This window comes from Sceloporus occidentalis, unplaced genomic scaffold (genome assembly GCF_023333645.1).
Source record: "Sceloporus occidentalis isolate IW3139 unplaced genomic scaffold, rSceOcc1.0.p SCAF_90, whole genome shotgun sequence".
Lineage (NCBI taxonomy): Eukaryota > Metazoa > Chordata > Lepidosauria > Squamata > Phrynosomatidae > Sceloporus > Sceloporus occidentalis.
The window spans coordinates 60256-83289 of NW_028317070.1; the positions used below are offsets into that span (position 1 = coordinate 60256).

Genomic DNA, 23034 nt, shown 5'->3' on the forward strand with positions numbered 1-23034 from the left:
CAGGCCTCCTTTTGCACCGCTGCTCAATTGTCTGTGGTGTGATGTCATATCTTGGCGCTCAGCAGTAGGTACAGTGGCTACAGAAGGGGCTCAGCGAGTAGGTACAGTGGCTACAGAAGGGGCACTCTGCACTGTGTCAGTTCTAGGGCAGCAGGCAAGGTAAATACTCAGCTGACTTCACCATGGGTCAGTGGATTCCTTACCAGACAAGTGTCCTCCTTTTTGGGACATTTACAGTCACGTCCATAAATATTTAGACTGACAATTTTAAAATGTTTCGCTTTGTACCCAACCACAATGATGCTATCAAGAAGTGACTGAAGAACCCACTAACCACTTTAACTGAAAGGTTTTAATAAAAATATTGTAAGAACCATTATAAATGACAACTATACATAGCCCCCATTTTGAGTGGCTCAAAAGAAATCTGAGAAACAAACAATCACAAACAAAATGCTTATTCTTAATAATTGGTTGATTCTGTTGCATATAACTGTTTATGAAAGCTGCTGTTTATAACCCAAATTATGTTTCCACAGAAAAAGCTTTGGTTAGTTCTTCAAGATATAGCTATCCATAGATATCTATAGATATCCATATAGAGATAGATAATATAGATACGCATATAGATAGATAGATAGACACAGATACCCTTCCTAAAATTTATGTATGTAAATATATTGAAAATGAGAGGACATAACAGATGCTTACTGAAAAAACATATGATGATAATTATAATTTTGGTAGAGTAACATCCATTAACAAGTATGTGAAGTATAATTGCAAAAAACTAAACTAATACTTGTGCCCAAATGTTACAGATGCAACAGTTATCAATTTGAAATGAACCATGTCAGGTATTAAATTCAACAGATGTACCATAACACAACCCAAATTAGTAAACTGTAATGGAATACTATGACTTTCAAGGTGTAAAACACAACTAATCCAAGATATTAAAGCAATTTGCTGGATCTGTGATGTGCTTAGAGTAATCCTCGTGCAACATAAGATAAATTAGTGTTTTGTATATCAAATTTATTGGTATAACCTTATTTACATGTATTTTGTAAATGTGGGCACATAATTTGTTGGTTAACCAATGTTTGCCTTAGCTTTTGATGGTTCTAGAAAAAAATGTATGTATTAAAACTGGTTAAAAACTGGATTCCTGTGACATGATGAATTAATTGTGCAAGACCGCTAAACTCTTCCACAGCTCCTTGCACCTGTTTCACAGGCATCTGTTCCAATGGTTCTGAGAATTCTGGGCTGTACTAATTGCTGACTCTTCTCACAAATTGAAAAAGCACTGGGAACGTGTATTGTGAGTCAGTTGCTGGGTGAGTAAATAATGTAAAATAATGTCCAAATTGCAAAATTTGCAAAAACTTAGTACAAGAAAAACTCCTCTTGAACGTCTTAGTTCATTAAACAATGACCTTTCCATCAGGGTTGGACTGGGGATAACAAAGTGACATCGGCAGATTGAGCTGGAGGCTGACTTTTACATAAGTGCAGCTGATGGCTGTATACAACAGGTTACACGTTACATTTTAATGCTCACGTAGCATGCGGCTGGGCATATCCAACCAGATCGTCCCTATGCAAGAACAATGAACAAACATTGTTTGTTTCCTCACCCTAGATAACCTAACAAAGGGTTGAGGCCTAAGGCAGGAAACCAGGGAAATCCAAAACTAGAGATGCACCGAAATATTGGTAGCCGAAACATATCAGCCGGAAATGGCAAAATGCCAAAATAAAAAAATGTCAGAAAATAAGAGCAGCATCTCTTGTTCCGCCCTCGGGAAGAAGGAACCCAGTGGAGTCACGTGAACCTACGTTACATAACACTGCTCCGTTCCTGCGTCTGGGAGCGGCACTGGGGAACCTGCAGTTCAGGTAAGAGGGTGGGGGAGGAACGAGCGAGTATCTGTGCATGAGGGAACAAGCGAGTATCTGTGCATGAGGGAACGAGCGAGTATCTGGGCATGAGGGAACGAGCGAGTATTTGGGCATGAGGGAACGAGCGAGTATCTGGGCATGAGGGAACGAGCGAGTATCTGGGCATGAGGGAAGGAGCGAGTATCTGGGCATGAGGGAAGGAGCGAGTATCTGGGCATGAGGGAACGAACGAGTCTGAGCGAATGAACGAGGGAATGAACAAGTGAATGAATGAAGAAATGTGTGCGATAGCATGGATGTGTGAGTGGGGGGAGAGTATGGCACAGGGAGCATGTAAGTTATGTGCAGATTCCTATCCAAAATCCAACACTGCGGAGGCTCCGGTAGAGGCTAATACTGTGGGAACTGAATATAGGTATAAAAGCACTTGCCGGAGGGCCAGATACCAATAGACAAGAGATACCACTATCAGTTGCTCAGGGCAGGTAGCACAGGGTAGCTAGGTTAGGTACACAGCAAAGGTAAGTCAGCCGGTGCTACTTCAGTAAAATTAGCGGGTAGTCAGAAGTACAAAATCACAAGGCTGCGAATAGTCAGACAGGTCAGGAGTCAAAACACAGCTTCAGGATACAGACTCACACAATAAGCATCAAATGACTATACTATAGGGTGCTTCAGTATAGCAGTTTAGAGTTTTAACATTTAGCACAGAGCCTCCTCCACCCCTCATTGCACGGTACAGACAAGGCCCCTTGAGCCCAGCACCCTAGCAGGCAAATTACAAGCTTGGCTGCCGGTAGCGGGTCTCCGATGTGTGACACAGATCTGCAGCTTGAGTGGTAGAACAGGTGCATATTGAGCGATATTGGGCAGCAGTCCACTTGCTTGGCATGATCACATTCAGAGAAGACTTGGTGGGATTGTACCAAGTGGTGAGAGTTTATGAGTTCTAGTAAGGACTCATCTAGCAATATACTGGATCCACCTCTGGAGGGAGAACCCTTGACAACCATCCTTGACAGGCATTGTATGTGACATCATGATTCCACATGCACAGGCTTGGAAAACTCTTTGGGTCTTTTTCTATTGCAGGTGCTATCTTCCAACAACACCGGAGCTTCAGCGGAAGTGGAGGACAGTAGCAGAGGATGTCTGCGAGCATTTGCTCTGAAAAAACCCCTCATCTTATATTTGATGACGTAACGATTTGGTAACGATTTTCATTATCTATTTTATCGATTCGTTGTTGCAGCCCTAGTTTGAATACTGCTGATGGAGTATCCCAGTAGTTTCTCTTCCTCTGTTTGGTACACTTTTCAGACACATGTAGAATTAAAGTGCCAAAAAGAAGGCAGGGATTTCGAGATATATCCCTGCCCTGGAACAAGTGACTCCATCTAAGGTGAGAGCAATTAAAATTATGTATGTTCATGCAGACACGTGTGTGGACCTGGAAGCCTGGTGTTTAACACTTTGAATAATAAATGCACATTGCAGTTGAGACTGTTTGCATTTATTCATCCATTTGCATGAGATAACGTGTTCCAAAAACTTTTAGTTTGAATGTCAATTTATTTTTCTTTAAAAGACTTCGGTATTTTCAGACTGTTTCACTCCTTCAATTCTGTCGGCACCAAAGAGGTTGGAAAATAAAGTGTCACATTTGCTTAATGAATTGCAACTCGTGGAGGACATTTCAATCCGATATCCTTATGAGGGCATGGCTGAGTAAAAATGGGTTAACTATAAATATTTTTGCTGTCAACCTAAATTTCACTAAGCCCATGTAACCTTTTTTCCTCCATCTCTCCTGAGTTAGAATTATTAGCAATGCTACATGTTTATCTTTCCCATAGGGAAAAGTGTAGAAGAGAAACATTTACATTTTAAATGTAGCTGAAGGTTACGTTTAGAAGCGTTATATTGCATACGACAAAACAAATAAATATGTATTTTGCTTGTTAGAATTAAAAACATTAGCATCTCAAATGGGCATATTTAAATAAAAATAGAATGAGTTACAATAGTTTTATAGCTGCATTATCCTTCTACCCAACACTTAAATGGACACATTAAAATTCTATATTGGTGCTAGCATTTAATTAATTTAAAAAGTATGATGGGGCCATATTGACAAATAAATAATCATATGCATATTCCCTGTAAACAATAGAACAGAGAGGGCATCTGCTGTGCATATTAAATCATCTTTAAATTAAGGCATTGCCATTATGCCCTGAATTCAAACTGAAAGAATGATTGATACAAAACAGAATGATATATTTTTTATATGCAAGGTACATATAACAATGGCCTTCAGTCGCAAAGGGCATTTTCTAATTTTTTCCCTGAAATTGCATAAAATATTGTTTTCATTTGATGTTCTTCACCTTACAGCTTTCACAAGGATTTGGTTCATTGCCTCAACAAATCTCTGTGCAGTTGTTAAGAAAAACAACACAGGCGTCACCAGAAGAAAAAAATCCTAGCCTCTTCTACAAAAAAACAAATCAATAGATCTTTAAATCAGCAAATATAAAATATACCTTTACTTTACACAAATAGAAACCACTGTGACATTTACTTAAATTCATCAATTTAATAATCAGCTATTTATTGGTTTTAATACAAAATATCTGAAAAATATTTTAGTCATAAATCGAATCAGAATGAAATCATACGTTAGGTGAGAACCCCAGCAACGCAGTTTTTTACGAACTTCTTTGCTACTATGAAATCTCCCTTAAAATGTTTTGTGGAGCAGTGTCATCTGTTTTTGGCATTAGTAAATCTTTGGCAAAAGGTGACAGAACTAGCATATGTTATTATTTTACTGCTGTTCTCCCATCTACCCTTCCAAAGACTGTCTGAAAAGTAAAACTTGAGAAGTTATAGTTACCTGATTACCATACCGCGTATGCAACGTTTGTGTCAGATATTTTGACTGAGCTGCCTGTAATCAAGATGGGACATCCACGAAACCTGACCGGTTTGTGGCTCTCAAGACTTTGTGTTTAGAATCCTTGATCTAAGTGGAAACAGTCCACTTCCCATTGAGTGCTTGTGGATTTCTTGCTAATTATGTCACAAATTTAGTTTTCATTTTCTTAGGACCACATAACACCTCAACATTTTTCAGATTGCAGTGGGATGCAAGTTCTCAATAGAAGACTGGGGAGGTTAATCGGCCATCATTGACATTTATGTTTGGAACTCAAAGCATTGTACTGGCCGTTCTGTCATGTAGCAAGTTGATTAAATTGTAACAAAACTAAGAAAAATAGGTTAGTAAGGTCCACAGAAACACTTAACAATACACCTTACAATGATTTTCCCATAACATTTTATTTTAAGAAATCCACGACTGGCTATTCATGCACAATTCAAAATAATAAAGAGGATGTGTTTAATCATTTTAGCGATACTGGAACATTAAACTCAAAATCAAATCTCTGGGTCTCTCCGGCATATCAAGTATTATGCAAGTTCTTCTTGTTCTTTGAAATCACAAATAATTAGGCAAGTTTGAATTTTGAGATTCTCCTTAAATGTCCATTTGAATCTGCCTTTTAACTTCAAAAGCAATTTCAAATGGCATTGTGAAGACTGGCCTTATCTTTTTTTCTGTAACCAGGCAGAGAACATTTACATAAATGCTCACATTCCCTGCATATTCTCCTAGAGAATATAGAACATTAATTTTAAAAACGGATGACGGGTCACCCGGCTAATACATAATGCAATATTAACAGAATAAAAAATACAGTGATACAGGATAGAGGTTGGTCCTTTCCTCTTAAAAGGTGCTGTTCCCCCCTACTTCATTTAATTTAGCAAGAAAAAAATGAAGTGTAGAAACACAATTGTACTGTTGAATGCCTAAACAACTCCCAGAATTAATCAGGTAAAATTCTGCCTCATTCGCATACTTTTGCTAAGAACGGATAAAGTTAAATGTGACACAAATCAGATACCTATAGGATATCATTGAAACTGAAGAACCTAGCACACTAGAGAGTGCAACTAATGTTTTATATAAACCTCTGCCATTATGACTCAAAACACTATAAATATACCCCTTTTCTCTATATCTACAGCAGAGAGTCTTATGAGGGCACTTGCTGAGCAGACATAATGTTTGTGTTCGAAATAAGATTTTAAAAAAAAAAGGTAGGGGATGTGTGACCTTTTAGCTGTTTATAACGACAACACAAAGGGGGATAATCATGTTTGCAATAATAGATTTTCCTTTTAACCCCTTAAGGACAGAGCTTTTTCTTGTACCTTTCAAGACAATGGATGTTTTAACATTCCTGTGGTGAGTTTAGAAATACCCAATGTTTTATTGTATTTTTTTTTTTTAGTTATAGGGCAATAAATGTAAGTAACATATTGCTATTTAAAAACCATTTTTTTAAAAAAAATCTGGTAATCATGTCCTCAAGTCCTACTTGGGATATCTTTGAAGGCGGCCAAAGCCCCCCCACACACACAAACCATTCATTTTTTAAAACACCCCAGGGTATTTTAACTTTCCATGCACTAATTCTACAGCCTTTGTCAAAGTTTGTAGTGGTAATTTTTCTGTGTTTTTGTTTTACACATTGTTCTTCAGGTATAATTTTACAGGTCTTGGTATATGTCAGTGCCAAACAACACCCCAATATGTATTCAGAAACATCTCGTTAGTACAGTGATAACACCAATGCATAGGTTTTGTTGGTTTGCTTTTTCTAGGGGCTCAAATGTGGGAGGTGCATATTTTTCAATTTGGAATTTTTACATTTGGTCATCTTTGAAGCTAGCCAATTCAATGTATCCCATAAAATTATATGTTTTAGAAAACAAGAGACATCAGGATTTTGAAAATACTGGTATTTGAACACTTTCAACATCAGGATTTTTGGAACATGAAGTATAACTTTTAGGACTTGATCATAAAATTAAACATTATTTTTAAACATTTTCTTGGAACCGGATGAAAAAAAAACTTTACATTTTTAATATATTTTATTTATTACATGATTGGAAAGCTGAGCTCCGTTGACCTGCATAGTTGATTGCAGTACCTGTAATCAACCTGCTGGCGGAGCTCAGAGGTCTTAGGATGATCTGCGAACTCTTACTTTACTCTTACTAGGCGCCTCCATCTATGAAGCGATCACACGGTGTCCAGGAGTGTGTTTTTGTGTTGCTGTATGCCTCTGTATCAAGACATTTCTGCAACACTGGCTGCACTGAAAACACTAGGCTCAGTCAAACTGATTGAATGAGCCTTTATATCAACAAATAAAAGTAGGGGTTGAATTCCTTTTGGAGAAAAAATTGTAAACTACTTGGCTCAGCTGAGAATGGTCAGAGATGTCTGTACGTCACATAACCTAAACATACTGCACTTCATTCTGTGGGTCTGAATACAGAGTTTACATTCTTTCTATGTTGTCTTTCTCACATTTAAATCAATACATTTAATATAGTGGAGATGCATTTCAAGTAGACTTGTCTCACTTCCTAAACCAGATCTCTTACAGAATTCATTCATTTTGACTTGATTTCCATGATTATTCCTCCCTATAAATTCATTGTGGATGTTCAGTGTAAGCTGAGTTGAGCTAAAGGACGGGTAACACTAGACTTACACACAAACACAAGACCGACTACAACTATGTCTAGTCCCAGTGTATTAATGATGAATTTGGGAAAACTGTGGCATTCTAAGGGTACATTTAACGTCACAAAGATCTCAAGGGTAATGGAAGTCTAAACAAAGATGTACAATGCTAGGTTGCTTTACAAGTGTATGAACCATGTAACAATGACCTGTTTTGCAGTGGTAAAATAACAATAAAATATTAAGTACTAGTGAGATATTTAACAGCATCACCAAAACCAAACACACACAACATGACACCGCCTGATCTCTTTTATAGCAATAAGGAAACTGCAGATCTAATTAGATTCACTTAGCAAGGTCCTTATGTTTTGAAGACTAAAAGGAAGCAGCACAGGTATTTCTAAAAATGTGATGTGTTTTATCTTAAATGGGATTTTGGAAGTCAACCCTTGCTTTATGACATTGAAAGACCAATCAGAAGACAAAATGAAAATGCTTTCAACATATTTATGGCAAATGGAAGAATGAGCACCAAGCATTGCATTGAGTCCAGGTAAAAAAACATGCACTAATGATTCTTAAAAGGAAATAAACAGGATTAAAGTGCTAATAATCCCACTTTACAGGATCCACTGTGCATCTAAGAAACACACTACTTATGCACACAACAGTTGCATATACACCAAGGAGAAACCAATTGAGACAAGCAATTTCCGCAGTAGGGTCATATTAACTGTACTGCAAAGTAATATTATATGAACACCTGCTCCGTGGATTTTTCTAGGGTAAGAACAGTCTGTTTGGAGTCACTGCAAATCACATTTTTAATAGCTGGCCTGCAGATGGGACAGAACAGCTTGCGTGCCTTGAGAAATCCAGCTCTTCAATATTGTAAAATAGATAATTAACTGAGCCCTGTGTAAGTTTAAATAATGGTGCTAGTGTTTTAAATGGAAAATTGATCCCTGAACATTACACTGCATTTCTTTTGTCGTTAATCACTTCACTAATTATGCTTATGCTAACCTCTGATATAACAAATGTCAACTGTGATTGTTGCCGATGGCTTCTCTAATTTGATCTGACAACTTTGTACAAGTGTTTGCCTCCAGAGATATTGAATTTAAGTTGTTTTTTCCATCTTGAACAGTGTATCTAACTTTTTTGTGAGTTTTATAAAATGTGATAGGTACAATGCATTAAGCATATACATGTAACTTTAAAGCCATTAGGCATTTTGGGTATAAATCCAGTTAATTATACTAAGGTCAGGGATGACAGGTTTCAATTACAGATCTAGAATGTAAAAATTAATTGGAAAGACTTCACACACAAAAATAATTTGAAACCATGCAACTGATTGGGAAAACATTGTTCCGCATCCAGAAAAGGCACAAAGTTTAATTTGCAGGCTTATCTCATATCAAAATATTTCAGCTAGACTGAGGTAAAATGCAGGAACCAATTGGTCTCTGGCTATAAACACAAAAATGTGTTAAACTGAAAGAAATAGACTTCAACCACCGTAGATGAAAAAAACTAATATGTCACTTATAACAATGTCAAATCTCTTCACTTCTATATACACTCACTGGCCATTTTATTAGGTACACCTGTTCAATTGCTTGTTAACACAAATAGCTAATCAGCCAATAACATGGCAGCAACACAATGCATTTAGGCATGTAGACATAGTTAAAACAACTTGCGGAAGTTTAAACCCACCATCAGAATGTCAGGTACGGTGAGGTACCTGTAGTTTGTATGGAGGAGGAGCCCAATATGCAGTTGTGACGAGATAGGAAAAGGCAAAAGTCACAGAGGCTAAGTCAAATAGGCAATCCTGGGTCAGTAGGAAGGCAGCGTTCCAAAAGCAAGGTGAAGAGGCAGTCTGAGGTCAGTAAACAGGCAGAAGAGAGAAAAAAAAGGGCAAAAACAGGTCACAAGAGGGACAGGAGCACAGAGCTGGGGACACACTGTATCATACAGCACTTCCCAGAATATCTGAGCGCCAACATGAAGGAGCTCAGGGGTTTTATAGGGATCTCAGGCGTGACATCATGCATCACACCTCTTGATCCGCCCACAGTATCCCCCCCCTCCAGTATATCAAGGGAGACAGCGCTGGAAGCACATATGGAAGTGCCGCCAATCCTGCCATTTTCTTGGCCCACTTTGGGGACCTTAGGACCAAATGAGCATCGCTGACCATGTCCATCCCTTTATGACCACAGTGTACCCTTCTTCTGATGGCTACTTCCAGCAAGATAATGCATCATGTAATAAAGCTCACATCATCTGAACATGACAATGAGTTCACTGTACTCCAATGACCCCCACAGTCATCAGATCTCAATCCAACAGAGCAAGTTTGAGATGTGGTGGAATGGGAGATTTGCATCATGGATGTGCAGCCAACAAACCTGCAGCAACGGTGTGATTCCATCATGGATAATCCATATGGATTAAAATTTCTGAGGCATGTTTCCAACATCCTGTAGAAAGTATGCCTTGAAGAATAAAGGCAAAAAGAGGTGTGCCTAATAAAGTGGCCAGTGCGTGTATATACTGTACATATGTTATTTAATAGAACATGTAACCTTACTTAGTAGGAAAATCAAGCTCCCTTATAGCTATAAAACGAACAATTGGTGGGATATGGATTTTTTTTTTCTCTTGAGTAATTTAATGGCTTTGTTATGGTTGGCAGAGCCAGGCTTGAAGATGTCAGCTGGGCCAATTAAAGCTGTTATTTTTACTTAGCTCTGCATTTTGGTTTACACAGTTGAGGTGATATATATGCCTTGGGTATATTTACTAAAATGGGAGCTTAGTGCAGCTAAAATAAGAGGTTATGCGGGGAACTTCAGCACCTCAGAGATTTCACAGGCTGTCTTGACCTGAGGTCCCTTTGGTTTTAATGGTAATTTTACACTTTTGACAACTACTATGACTATCCACAAAGCTGGACAAGAAACATTAAAATTACATTCAACATAGCTTCCCTCAAAATAAAATAAATATAAAAGCTAGATTTACTGGATTTATTAGTATTTTAGGTTATTTGGAACAGAGGAAAGAGGATGTGCTTGTGGACAAACCAAAAACCCCATAAAACAAGATATGTGCAAAGACCTGTTAACATTAAATTAGGGCTGCAACAACTAATCGATAAAATCGATAATAATCGATAATGAAATTCGTTGTCAATGAATTTCATTATCGATTAGTTGAATCGATTATTATCGATTATAAAATGAGGGTTTTTTCAGAGCAAACGCTCTGAAAAATACCCCTCATTATATAATCCGTTTAGTCTGACTCACAGCAGCAGCTCCTGCTTACCAGCCCCTCCCTGTAATCACTGTGACAACTGGCCCCGCCCCTTCCTTCTCCCAGAAGGCCAGAACCACATGGCTGTGACACTCATCTAACTGTAAGTATAAAATTAATATTTGGGAGTTAATTTAGGGGCAGTTATGGTTAATGGGGTGTTTAGGAGCAGCTATGGTTAATGGGGTGTTTAGGGTTAATTTAGGAGCAGCTGTGGTTAATGGGGTGTTTGGGGTTAATTTGAGGCAGTTGTGGTTAATGGTATGTTTAGGGTTAATTTAGGGGCTGTTGTGGTTGACAGAGTCTTTAGGGTTAATTTAGGGGATGCTGTGGTTAATGGGGTGTTTAGGGTTAATTTAGGGGCAGTTATGGTTAATGGGGTGTTTAGGGTTAATTTAGGGGTAGTTATGGTTAATGGGGTGTTTAGGGTTAATTTAATGATGAGGACTGAGGGTTAATTTGATTAATTTAATAAAGTTAACTTAAGGTGCAGTTAGAGATAAAGGGGGGCCAAACTAAGCGGAATCTAAATCCTGGGGGCAGTGAAGATTAACCCAGTACTTATTTTAAAAAGTATGGTGTCAGTGTGCTGTGAACGGGTCTGTGACTCTATGAGGGGACTATGAGATATCTGGGGGGTATAAGGCATATCTGGGGAGGACGGAGTGACATATCTGGGGGTATAAGGCATATGTGGGGAGGGCAGTGTGGCATGTCTGGGGAGGACGGAGTGGTGTATCAGGGTGTATAAGGCATATCTGGGGCCACAGTGGCATATCTGGGGGTAGACTGGAGTGGCATATGTGGGGAGGGCAGCGTGGCATGTCTGGGAGGTAGTGTGGCATGCCTGGGGAGGATGGAGTGGTGTATCAGGGGGTATAAGGCGTATCAGGCACAGTGGCATATGTGGGGGTGGAGTGGCATATGTGGGAGGCAGCGTGGAGTGGTATATGTGGGAGGCAGGGTGGAGTGGAATATGTGGGAGGCAGCGTGGAGTGGTATATGTGGGAGGCAGCGTGGAGTGGCATATGTGGGGGGGCAGCATGGCATGTCTGGGAGGCAGCGTGGCAAGCCTGTGCTCAAATGTGCATAAATTGGGGGGGGCTGGTTAGGAAATAAAGACAAGAAATGTATTTTATCAAAGTTTTTTTATTATGCTGTTTGTATTTAACATCATTTGTTTATTAAATTATTTTAAATAAATGAAAAATTTACATTCATTTTTTTTATCCGATTAATCGAGTAATCGAAAAAATAATCGGCCAACTAATCGATTATGAAAATAATCGTTAGTTGCAGCCCTACATTAAATAAGCATTATTTAGTTTTGTTACGTACAGAATATGCATTTATCCCCATTGTTCCTAATAAATTCCCATTGCATAGAACTATATTCTACAGGCATAGTTGCTATCTCAATTATTTTTACAGCGAAATCCAAGATAATTGGACTTCTGAGTACATTTAAAATGTACTTACGGAATAAGGGCCTCGATGTTTCAGTACACTTGAAACACTTTTTATATGTTTTGATTTACACCCACTTCTTCTAAATAATGGATAGTGTGTATATATATATATATATATATATATATATATATATACATACACACACACATTTATAAATAGTAGTGGTGCAAAGATGTAGACTGCAAATGAAGCAACGCAGTACACAACATATCGCAGGGTAGGGGCTAAAGAAGGGGCTAAATTCTATACTGTACAATTTTTTTTCCATCCCTGGTGGACCTTTCTTTTACTATATCGCTTATTATCAATCTGGCTGAGGGTAAAGAGAGTTGTATCCACAAAAGCTCATCACCCTTTATTTTTTAAAACAAAAACATGAGAACTGTTTTATATAAATCTATGTGGTTACGTGTGTTTCATTTTTAAGGAGAAGTTACAGTGGGACAGGGGGCACATGTGAATTCCAGGTTGCTCGGCAGCTGATCTCACAACAGATCATACCGCCAAATATTTTTTTGTATAGACAACTCTTCCCATGGTTGCAGGCAGTCATATTAATAAGCTACCTGCTCCTTGCAATGCTCACTGACCAATCAGCAACATTCTCTCTCCCCAGAACAGAGCATTGGGTAGAGGGAAAGGATTTTAATCATGCAAGACTTGGCTTCCAAAGGGCAGCCCCACTAAGTTACAGAAATAACTTTATAGCTCTGACAGCTCACAGAATTGCACTACCTACGGCATACGCAGTCCCGTTTGTCAGCTACATCCACAGAATATCGGTGGTAAAATTATCTACTACATTACTAGAAAACTGCCAGAATGTTTGCAACAAAAAAAGAAAAAAAAAAAATCAGTAAAAGTGATATCTGCCACCGTCCATCCACCAACTAGTAACTATGAAGTCTTCCCCTTTTTTTTTTTTTTTAGATACATGATTACCACACTGTTAATTGTGTGTGTAGTTTGACCCTGTTCTTTGATTATAAGTAAGTAGTCTCCCATGTATCACAACCTTTTTTGTTCTCTAGGATGATGGCATTCGCCACCATAAGTAATCCTCTCAATAGATTGCATACATTTTTCCTCTGATGATTTTCTAAGCCCCAATTCAACTGGCAGCTCTCACAGGTCCTATCTTCAGTGACTCACATCCAAAATGATGCTCAGCACTCCTAATGTTTCAATTGCTTACTCATGGGTAAAAACAGATATACTTTAACCTATATGGTTTGGCAATACAATAAATTGTTGTAAAGTGAGCAAAATAAGCTTCTTAACATGGTGAATACTGTAAGCTGAAGGTACAATAATTGCGTTCCCTACTACAGGCAATGTACGTTGATTAAAGCTATACGTTTTTCGCTGCTGGGGCATACCATAGATGTTGTGATATGTGCATGTATTTTATAGGGTACATATGAGGAAGATAATATTACCATTTCCACAGCGATTGCATACGCTCCCCCGGCCTATCTGCACTATTATTATTATCTTTTATTCAAGACAAGGTATGACAAGACAAGAATTGACAGACTAAGACAAACCCATACATTAGGTGGAGAGATTATACAGTATACCTGTGTAGGTGCTGCCTGCCAAGAGGACAGAAAAGCATCCGCAATTGGAAGGAGCGCAGTTCGGTCATTCAATTATTTATTATTATTACTTGCACAAATATACCGACATTCTAATGTAAAACTAGTTTGCAATAGTCAATTCCATGATGTATAACTCAAAGTTTAATTCTTACATTGACATTTGTTAAACCTTTTTTTCCAATCTAAAATGAAAAAGCTTTGATCCTGTTGCTTACAATCATACCCATGTCTCCATAACCTCTGTCTAAATTTCAGTTTCAGGCTTTTAAATGAATATAGTTTTTGGTTTCAAAAAGCAATTACTGTAATTTAACTAATTAGACTACTAAAAAAAAAGTAAATGTTATAACGTACAAATGCTTAATTATCTTTGCTAATAAGTTTGAGGTAGCTTAATGCAGAAAGAGAATTCCTGCTGCTTTTAATCTAGCCTTAAATGGCTTCTCGGATGGGGAAAGTTATTGAACCAACGAACATCATAACTTCAATTACTTAGATGGCATTTCTGTCTGAAAAAGCATGTATTCTTTTTTTTCTTGTTTTAATAATAAACGGCTGCAAAAATATATGTTTGCATTTTACTAGGACTTGACATTTTGGCTTTTTCCCAGTGTCCCCATGCTATGCATTTTCACATTACACTATAAATATTTATATTTCTATTAGCAATTTAATTTGGTAACTTAGAAATGACACAGTCGTTCATTAAATGCAACCTGGTGAGATGCTGATACCATAATTATATTGATTTAAAAAAAGAAAAGCAAACAAATACCAGAGTGAAATTATCCACAAATAATGTTTTACAGGGAAAGTCGTGGTTATCCCTTTCAACATTAAATCCAGTTAGGCCATGAATAAATAGCTTGCTTTATTTGTAAAAGATAGGAGTCGTGTTTTCTTAAGTAGCTTGTGATTCCAGTATCAGATTCCTATATCCTCCTGTTCTATATGATCACAGGATTCAGAAGCTGCTCTTTTCAAAAATGAAGTATCTTAGAATGTTTTAAATCCTGTTAGGCTGAATCAATCAAAATACACAAATGTGTGTGATGATGTTTTGGAGAAAAGGGGCAGTTTTGATGAATAACTACAGGCAATAAATTAGGCTGGCTCAGCAAAATCTACAATTATGGCAAGTGCACAGGGCGCCATGACAACAGGGGTGCCTGCCCGGGACTTAAATTAAAACTTTCTTATTTAACATCCTCCATGTTAAATAATTTTTTTTTTACTTTATTTAACATGGAGGATGTTAAAGTTAAAACAAAAAACAAACAAACAATGTTTTAATTTTAAGTCCCGGGCAGGGTCGCTCGTTAAGTTTTCAGCAACCGCTCGGCACCCCTCACTCTCTGTGACTCCGTCGCGCTGCCGGCGTTTCATGCTGAGCACCGAAATATGTCATATTCCGGCGCTCAGCTGTGAAGCGTGCACCGTGGCAGAGCGGGAAGACGGACGCCTCCCGCTCCCACTGCAGGACTCAACAAGGTAAGTAAGGATAATGGGGGGGAGGGGAAGGCAGTGAGAAGGGACAGAGGGGGGGGCAGTGAGATGGGACAGAGGGGGGGGCAGTGAGATGGGGCAGAGGTGGGGGCAGTGAGATGGGGCAGAGGGGGTAAGGCAGTGAGAAGGGGTAGAGGTGGTAGATAGTGATAAAGGGGGAGAGGGGACAGATAGTGAGAAAGGGGAGTTTTGTGACAAGATTTTTTTCCTTTCTTTTTTTGGAATGGGGGGGGCGCCAGAGGAGTAGTCCGCACAGGGCGCCAGAACACCCAAGGCCGGCTCTGCGCCAACTGTTCTGGTTTATTTCTCTATGGTGTTATTCTTAGCTTTGTCATTCATGTATGTTATCTATGCAACAGAACTACCATCTTATATTCTGCATTACTTTTACAATCAAAGTTAAATGGTTAATACCGTGAGGAAATGTAACTGTGAGTGGGAAAGACATATGGCTTTCCTCAATAATAGATAAGACATTGGACCAAATAAGGTTGGGTGCTGTTATAAGCAGAGAAAAATGGATCTTCACTAATGTCAAATATTTTTGCTTGCAATCCCTGTAAAATCTGACATATATTTTTCCCCACTTGTGTATTTTATAAAAAACTTAAAAATGACTTACAATTGTTATGTAAAATCTCTTCTACAAATTTAGAATTTGTTCTTTACAAGTACAGATTATACCAAAGATTTACATTTTAACACAAAACAATCCACATGCCACGCTCTGCTTTTCTTGTAAAGGTCGCATAAGTATAGCTCTTGAATCCTAATTTATAAAAAGACATAATGGCCTGTTGTATCGAGTATGAAGTTCTTTCCACAATATATTACTAATTCTATTCAAATACAACCAATTGCAACCCATTAAAGTCCTCTGAGGCACATAATCCTAGATGCAGATTATAAACTGTATGGTGTAATGTCCTTGCTATAAAAGTTACTTAAAAGAGAAAAGAAATATGGCTTAGATGGCCCTTGTATATGTTTGCTTGGGCGCAAAGTACATGTTGTTCAGAGAAGAATAATGGTGAGAGAGTGAAAAACACATTAGTAGGACTCAAGAATAACCAAAAAAAAGTATTATAATAAAAATAGAAAAATGTCATGAGCTTCAAATTTGCTAGCTATATGACTAGTACTGCTATATACCACCCAAAATTAATGTGGAGATGAAAATACCATTTATAGTAGTATAGTTCAATTAAAGACTTGCAAAGCTCATTTAGCAAAATAAGCAAGGATAAAAGAACAACCTACACTGTAAATTCTAATTTAAGTATAAAAGATTGGAAAGTATTTCTATGAAGTGTCATAAGAAGACAAACGTGCTTATTTCTGGTTCTAAGAGCTATGGCGAACAATTTTCTGTACACAAATGGTCGAGGTGCAATTATACGGTGTGCATTGTGCTAACCAAAGACAATATTATTTCACGCAATAATTTTACCTTTTTAGAAATATTCAAAAATGCAGCACAGTTCACATCTTAAAAATAAATCAATCAGAGTATTAGTATGCTAAAAAAGGATTATAAACCCAGGTTTATTTCTAATAAATCCATTTGATTCACCTGCAGGTGACACTGTTGGTCTTAATCAGCAACATGCATATACCACATCCCGTATCTGTAATCTGCCTTAAAGACAATTTTCCTCTGCGTATTTATGTACATACAAGCAGCGTCTGACTAGGAAAAAACAATGTTTATTAGTTTGCTTTGGACGACTAAACTCAACTTTGTCAAATGGCAAACGGAAAGAAATTAAAAAAAAATAAATTAAACGAAGAAGAACTAGAGATTTAAAAAGAAAAAAAAACGTGATTCGACTCATTACCGCTAGCCTCTTATATTGCCAGCTATACAAATGAAAAATATTTACAAACATTCTAGTAGGCTTGAAAATAATTTCTAATGTACTCTCACAGTAGACATAAAAAAAAGAAATGACTGTTGAGGGAAATGTTAGTTGCTTGCTGATAGAATAATATCAGTGGCAGGAGATCATTTTAAATAAACTATCATGTGACTTCATTAGCCACAGATTAGGAAAATAGAAATGGAACAGAAGAAGAAATGAAACCAATTTGGTTTCCATGCACCTGTTTGAAAAAGAAATGTCAGTCTTCAAGGCAAATAAATGTTTCTGTATGGATGATAAGCCCGACAGACATTTTTAACAATGCAGTACTAAACTATTGTATTATATAACACAGGTACACATACACATTTTAGGGGGTATAGAATAAAAGGAAAGCAAAGCCTAACTTGCAGAGTTTGGAACGCCTACTTGGTCAAAAGGGCTCAGAACTGCAAGGGTGATCTAACCATAGAGTAAACTTGGCAACTCCTGGGTCCCCAATCTGTACAAAGTATGGGGTATGCTAATGAATTTCAAGGATAAGCACTGATAAATTAAACTCCTTCATGACCAAGCATATTTAGCACCCACAAGGTCTTAGCTTTCACTATTTGAAATAAAAAGGACACATTCTTGTACACAAAAAAATAAACAACCCAAATTCGCCTGGTGTCTGTAAATTTATGTATATATATTTTTTTTAATAAACATATATATAAAGATTTGAAAAAAGGCTGTAAAATCTAGATTCATCAGAGAACCTGCTGAAGGCATAGCCAGTGTTTGGGGTCTATTTACTAAAGAGTTGGCAGGAGAATTAGGGAGTTGAATCCAAAACACTCCGAGTATACTGGGTACACTGAGTACTTAAATTGTACCCACTATGATCCTGCCACCTACCAATGGTTTCCGGGAAGACTGTCTCGGTTGCAAGGCAGTCTTCTGCAACATAACCCAGTGGAAACAAGTGTGTATGGAGGTGGACAGAGGTGAGTTCCATGCAACATGTTAAAATGATGGTATCACATGTTGTTCTGAGCAAACTTGTTAAAAACTTGTTATTGCCATCACATCGGAAAGCTTTCTTAAGGGTTTCTACATTTGTTATGCGCATAAATATTCGCAAGAAGGGTTAAAGTAACGTTTATATGGATAGCAAGCTATAGCAGCCACTTAATGTTTGTTTCGGTGGAGTAGCTCTTATAGGTGGTTAAAGGCTCATCAAATTGTGATTCACCTACAGAAGCAAAATGCTTGGGCAGGCAGTGCAAAGAGGTTGTGCCCTGCTGTAGATTAAAGAAGGAACTGGAATCATACATTATTTCCCTTTATACAAATATTATAAGATATCCTTCAGCATGTAACCACATAGCTTCAGAAAATCCCAGCTTGCTCTGTGTTATAATATTTCTGGCACAGATTTCACTGCTATTATGGATCTTTTCTGCTGAACATGCTAGGGATTATGTATGCAAATGTTTCCGGCCCAAGGTTTAAAAACCATTCTTACAATCGTTGCAACTAAACAGCAAGGACACTAGCAGAGAACACTCTGAATGTGTGTTCCGAATGCCAAGGTAGCGCCAGTATGTACAGTGCACTAGCAGTGTTTCTGAGAGCCATGTTCAAAAATGCATTAAAAAGTTATACTATTGTTGGTCAAAGGGGTTCATGTTTTCAAACAATACTTGTTTTGGAGAGAAAAGGGATAACTGATGCTGACACCAATTTCAGTAAGAGCAGTTTTCTGATTTATTTTACATTACATCCACAAACACTACAATCTAGTGCCGAGGAACTTTTTTCTTAACTTCTATATAATTTGCTCTTTCGTATAAGGGTACCATATAGGTTAGAGAGAACCTCCCGTTTAAATTTACATAAGTTTAAGAAGATCACATTCTCCTAATTATACAATACAAGCAGTAGCTCTCAAACTCACATGATACTCACTACATTGTAAATTTTGTAGCTATACCAATGCCCTGGGGAAAGACCCTTTTATTAACAACGTGGGTACCTTTCTGCACACAAAGAGTCCAAATAGGGGACAATTCAACATAAAAGTTGGCTGGAGATAGGGTATGCATTGAGGGTAATCCCCTGTGTTGTTAGGTTGTTACTCACTTACTGTGCGTGAAATTATGCATGATGGCACCTATAATGCTACACTTCAAAGCAAAACTTCAGGATGCCTCGAAATTTCTTTTTTAAACTTTTTTATTATTATTATTTATGGGAACCAATAAACCAAAAAACATTTCATGATGTCCCTTTAGCATCAGCATGTGATCTATGCAAAGAGATAAAGGTTCCTTGTTGTGTTTTTTGGGTTTTTTTTACATTTGGGGCATCAAATGCTGTGAACCATTACAGCTCTGACATCTCAAGAAACACAGTTAGCAATAATTCCTTAATCATAGCCAGAGGACAAATTATACAGCCCCAAAAATCTAGGCTGAAAAAAAGGATTACCTAGCAGCAGCGATATGGAGGTCAAGTCCTATGAGACTACAGAAAACTTTCTTTCGCTAGAATAATATATACATACAGTTAGGAAAAAAAACAACATAGAAACAGATTGTTCATGTATTCATTAAATATAGAGACAGTATCATAGTAAATTCTTACTTAGCCAAGTGCTACTGTTCAAACACATTTCTATTTTATCAGGTAACGTCAATTGGTTTATGTTTTTATTTAGCATGCTGCTTTAGTTTAAAATAGTTAATTTTAGGATGTTGCAAAAAATGCCACTGAGAAAAATGTGGCTCTGTACAGCATACATAAAGTCAATTATTCTATGCAAAACATATGAAAGAATACTAAATCGTGCATCCAAGTACTGGAAATATTCCTAGTACTGTGAAAAAATAATCATTAGTATTTATCAGGCCAAGTCTCCAGAACTATTTTATTTTGTTAGTAACAGATTTCAGCGGGGAGCTGGACCCTCACGACTTAATATTGGAGTCCATCAGATGACAAAATCTATCAGCGCGGTCATCCATTTCACTCAAAGGTCCTGATGCGGCTTGCCATCCCCAGCACCACTCACCTTATTCAAGTCTGACACTCTTATCATGGTCTCTGTCTAACTATTCACTTCTACTTTGTCATCACAGCTACAATTAATCATCCGTAATCTTTTGGATGCCAGAATCTATTCAACCTTCTAAGCATTTTCCTCCCCACCAGAAATGCAATCCCAAATGAATAGCGAGGCACTGAAGCTTCTACATGTGTAAAATGTTAGCCTATATGCCTGTGTTTCTGTCAAAAACACCCATAACAAGCATAGTTAAGTCTGAATAATTTAACATTCAGAACGTACATTACACTGCACCTATCAATTTGAGGTTACTGCACAAAGTATCAGCACGGCTAATTACCATGGAATTTGGCAAGGTAGATAAGTGGAACAGGCTGTTATCAGAAGTCATACAGATAAATACATTGTAGGAATTTAAGCATGTATAAGGAAGTCTCCTCTATGTCACAGTAACAATTTCTGAGATGGCATATAGCATATACCCAGAGTGTCGCTACATACATGGTAGGTTGTTGATACCTTATTAAATTTGGGCTGGATGCATAACATGTACTTAGCTGGCACCCGAAGGGTTTAAACAATTCTAGTTTTTGAGTACTATGTTTTTAGGCAGCTGCGTATTTGCAGTATGTATGTGTTCTAGCTCTGTTATCTTAGCTCAATCCACACTACAAAACACACTGACCCTTTACTATGCTGCCTGTGGTAAGAATTGGAATGGCTCAATCTTAATCATCCAATCGGACCCTAATTAAAGTCTGAATAGGAATAGACTTCATCAGAATTACCATAAAGAGTCAATCAATATGGTGTTTGAGCAGGGAAAGCTACCCAAAATAATATGACTGACAACAATGGCAGCCTCCACCTCCTCCAATCAAATCCATAAAAAAATTTCAATAGTGACCTTCACTAAAACCCAAACAAAAAACAATAATAAACGAAATAAAACATGTAGAGAACTCACAAAAGAGGCTCCAAATAAGACCTGGAGCTTTGTGGTAATTGGAGCAAATAGAACCTTCTCTGTAGAGTGAGAACATCATATTTGAGGTAAATCGGAAATGAAGGATGATGATCAATTGGCTGGAGTTCCGGGGCGCCCAACACTTCCAAACTTCAGCTCACTGCTTGACCAGACCCTTCAATGAAGACAAACTACCAACTTGTTTTGTCCCTTTGAACTTCCTCACGGTAGTAGAACAAGCATTACTGACAAACTTAAATATACAAGCGATTTAACCCCTTAACGACATTGCAGTGCAATGCCATAAAGTCTATACATGTATGGGCTGTTAAACAGCTTCCCTCTCCCTTGCCTCGGGAGAGGGAAGCTACCCCCCTTCTCACTAGCGACCCTCTCCCTACCCTCCCTTCTCACTAGCTACCCTCTCCCTATCGCCCCCTTCTCACTAGCTACCCTCTCCCTACCGCCCCCTTCTCACCAGCTACCCTCTCCCTACCCCCTTCTCACTAGCTACCCTCTCCCTACCCCCCCTTCTCACTGTCTACCCCAGGGGTGTCCAAGTTTTTTCTGCAGTGGGCCACTTCATCAGAATTGTATATGTGCGAGGGCCGCACTCATTTTTCACTGTTAGAAAATATGGCCTTTAATAAAATATGCAGATTAAAATAAAGTAAATGACACAAAACCTTTACTTTTCCTCTCACTGATTTCTGGGCCTAGTAAGTTTTGCGACTACAAATTCAGGACTCAGGATAATTAAAAATGAAATAGTTCTATTTATTCTAGGGATACACCGAAATGACAATTCTGGACCAAAACATTCACGGTTCACTTAGCCAAAACCGAAAATGACCCCCCACCTTTAAAAATAATAATAAAAACTCAAATTTTTAATAAAAGTAGGTAACACACCACAATTGGACAAAACACCAATCACACTCCTATCATACCCAGGCAGCCAGTACATGCTGGTACAGGGTGGCTGTAAGTGATGTGCAGACCCCATATTGCTGGCAGCATCAATACACAAGGGGGGCAGCTAGCTAGGTTTCAGCATGTACTGGCTGACTTGGCATGATAGGAGTGTGATTGCTAACAGCAATCACAGTGCCATCATGCCTAGGTTCCAGCACTTACACATCCAACCAGTAAATGCTGGAACCTAGGCATGATGGGACTGTGATTGCTGTTAGCAATCACACTCCTATCATGCCAAGTCAGCCAGTACATGCTGGTACAGGGTGGCTGTAAGTGATGTGCAGACCCCATATTGCTGGCAGCATCAATAGACAAGGGGGGCAGCTAGCTAGGTTTCAGCATGTACTGGCTGACTTGGCATGATAGGAGTGTGATTGCTAACAGCAATCACAGTCCCATCATGCCTAGCTTCCAGCACTTACACATCCATGCTATCACACACACACACTCATTCACAGATTCATTCCCTCAATCACGCATACTGATTCAAAGACCCTCCCCACCCCCTTACCTGCACTGCAGCTCCTCGACGCCGCTCACAAACTTCAGCAGGGGGCGCGGCCTCCCTCTGCGTTCTCTGGTACTGCACAGAGGAAGCAGGATGTGATGTCACGTGCAGTACAGAAGACCCTCCCACAGGTAAGTAGCAGGGCTCTTGTTGTAGCAGGGCTCGAGGTGCAGACCACGTAAGATCGGTTGCCCTGGCTGCCGATCTTACGCGGGCCGCACCTCGAGGTCTTGCG

General features: G+C 38.4%; 1 protein-coding gene across 1 annotated transcript in view; it reads right to left on the minus strand.

Moving 5' to 3' along the window:
* LOC149284584 (activating signal cointegrator 1 complex subunit 3-like) overlaps positions 1 to 23034 on the minus strand; it is a 126618-nt gene that overhangs the window by 19459 nt on the left and 84125 nt on the right. The gene's annotated exons all lie outside the window — the stretch shown is intronic.